The sequence below is a fragment of the Sciurus carolinensis genome, unplaced genomic scaffold, assembly GCF_902686445.1.
Source record: "Sciurus carolinensis unplaced genomic scaffold, mSciCar1.2, whole genome shotgun sequence".
NCBI lineage: Eukaryota > Metazoa > Chordata > Mammalia > Rodentia > Sciuridae > Sciurus > Sciurus carolinensis.
The window spans coordinates 135,844-138,676 of NW_025920280.1; the positions used below are offsets into that span (position 1 = coordinate 135,844).

General features: G+C 43.1%; 1 pseudogene; it reads left to right on the forward strand.

Annotated features, from left to right (window-relative positions):
* The first annotated feature begins 479 nt into the window (after window positions 1-479).
* Window positions 480-1,912, forward strand: LOC124975448 (Golgi phosphoprotein 3-like; annotated as a pseudogene).
* Window positions 1,913-2,833: the final 921 nt, after the last annotated feature.

Sequence of the window (2,833 nt, forward strand, 5' to 3'; positions counted from 1 at the left end):
AAAAAATAAAATAACATAACTGTAAAGGGCTGGGGATGTGACTCAGTGGCTAAGCACCCCTGTGCTTGATCCCTGATATAAAAAATAAAATAAAATAATCTACCTAAATTTTGGCATTAGGAGATCTAAATATGGCTTCTGCTCATGATAATTTACACTTTAGGGCAGACAAAAGACAAATTAGTTCTAAAACAAATTAGTTATAAAGTTGGGAGCAATTGAGGCAAGGCAAAAATTAATGCCAATTTTGCAGAGTTAGTAAGTATAATATGAGTAGAAAATCTATGTAGGTAGAACCATCTGAGAAAATGTTACAGGAAGGTTGGGACTCAATAAGGGTCTTAAAGAATGGCTAGGATTCAGATAGATTTAAAGGATAGAGTTAAGAAGACAGCATCTCCATCCAGGAGGAGGAGGAAGAGGAAGACCTGGTAGGCTCCGCGTGGCTCTCGGGTTGGCGCGGCTCCTCAGCCGGAGCCATGACCTCGCTGACCCAGCGCAGCTCGGCCTTGGTGCAGCGGCGCACCAAGGACAAGGAGCGGGCGGCTGCAGCGGTGAGGACGACGCTTGGAGCCGCCGCGATGAGCAGGATGACGATGACGAGGGCGACTCCAAGGAAACGCGGCTGACACTGATGGAGGAGGTGCTCCCGCTGGGCCTCAAGGACCTAGAGGTGCGGTGCGGCAGACAGGGTGGCGCGGCGGCATGGGGCCTGGACCCCAGGTGGGCTCCAGGTGGGCGCCGGCCTCGGCCGCGCACCTGGCCTCCTTGCTCCCCAGTCTCTCGGCCCGGAGCGCCCAGCTTGCCCTGAGGAGTGATGAGTTGGCGCTCCCCTGTGCGGCTGTTCATTCCAGATCCTCCTCGCACAGATTGCTTGGATTTTTCCTTCCCCCTTTCACAGTCTTTTCATTTCAACACCCCGGCAGTCTGCATTTCTACCTCACTTTTTTTTCTGCGTGTTCAGCCTGTGTAGATCCTAGGTTGCAATTCCACCCTGGAGACTGCCCGATAGACCAAATATCCAGGACCTCCAGTGCCCAGAACTCTTGCGTTTTGCCAGTTTTAGGATATGGAGGGGTCCACAGATCCACTTGTCAGGGGATTTGTATTTTTTAGACATATTAAGGTACACCATTTGGTGTTATGAAAAAATTTGGAGGAAAAAGTTATTTTTCCCATTAAAGTTCAAAGTAAAAGTTATGAAATTTGGAAAACGACTTTCTAGGTGATCTTGATTTAGGATTACTCATCATTTTGGAAATGACTGTATATCATCTGAATTACGTGGCTGTATGTTAATTGAGTTAGCATTGAGAGGAAGGTTACAACTAGAGGCTTATGGAATGAGACATAAAAGTATTTTAACAAGAAAGGTGATTTGTAAGTCTGAAGCACCAATAGGGGATGTTTTTCTTGATGAAGCTCTAAAGCATGTTAAGGAGACTCAGCTTCCAGAAACAGTTCAGAACTGGATTGAATTACTTAGTGGTGAGACATGGAAGCCATTAAAATTGCATTATCAATTAAGAAACGTGCAGGAACGATTAGCTCAAAACCTGGTGGAAAAGGGTGTACTGACAACAGAGAAACAGAACTTCCTACATTTTGACATGACAACATATCCTCTCACCAAAAACAACATTAAGCAGCGCCTCATCAAGAAGGTACAAGAAGCTGTTCTTGACAAATGGGTGAATGACCCTCACCACAGGGACAAGCACTTGCTGGCTCTCATTTACTCAGCTCATGCTTCGGATGTCCTGAAAAACACGTTTGCACCTCTTCTGGATGAACAGTATGATTTGGCTACCAAGAGAGTGCAGTAGCTTCTTGACTTAGACCCAGAAGTGGAATGTCTGAAGGCCACACCAACGAAGTTCTGTGGGCAGTGGTGGCGGCATTCACGAAGTAACTCTGTCAGAATGAAATGTTTCCTTTTTCATGTGAACCAGTAGTTTTTCTTCTATTGACTTCTGGTTTTCTGCAGTTTGTACATTCCCACACTATAATTGGCTTTTGTTTTATGAAATGTTGGGTGACTTTTTCTTTTTTGTATATATGCAGGATTCTGCTGGTATGAGAGGCCTTCTGCTTTCTGTTTTTAACAGATTTCACTGCCATATTGGCACTCCATCCCTGTTGCCATTCTCACTGTTATCTGTTTTGGGTTTTGGTGTACTTGGTCTTTCAGAGTACTTCCAGTCACCTTCCACGCACAGTTTTTGGATTACCTCAACCCAAGTTTTCCCACATGTGCATGTACATCTAGCATTCTGCCTACAGTTCAGACAGAAGCCACAACAAGGGCTTCAACTCACCAAAGGTAAATATCTGTATCTATTAGGACATTTTATACATAGACCTCAGTTGAGATGTTTACTTAGCAAAATTATTTTTAAATTGAAACAGTACAGTAAATACTTAATATAAAATGCCCCTTGGATTTTTGCTTCTCATGTAAATCTATTGTATTATTACACTTGTTATAATTTTAACTATTAAATCATAAAGGTCCAGTTATTTCACAAAGCCAGTTTGGGATGAGCTGCATTCCAGTTATGCTGTATATAGTTTGAATTATATATGAATTACTTCTGGCCACCCTGCCCCCATCTTAGTATTTTGCAAGATTTGATTAGTTGTACTCCTGGTGCTCCATACTTGGCTTTAGTCATTGTTATTTGATGGCAAAATAGACCTATCATCACTGAAAGAGAGAAAAAAAAGTGTATCTGATTCATGCTGGGATTTTTTTTAGCTCTGCCATTCATGGTACTCTTTGCCTATGCATTTTTTGGATTTTTTTCTTGGGGGGGGTGGTCTTAACTGTTCT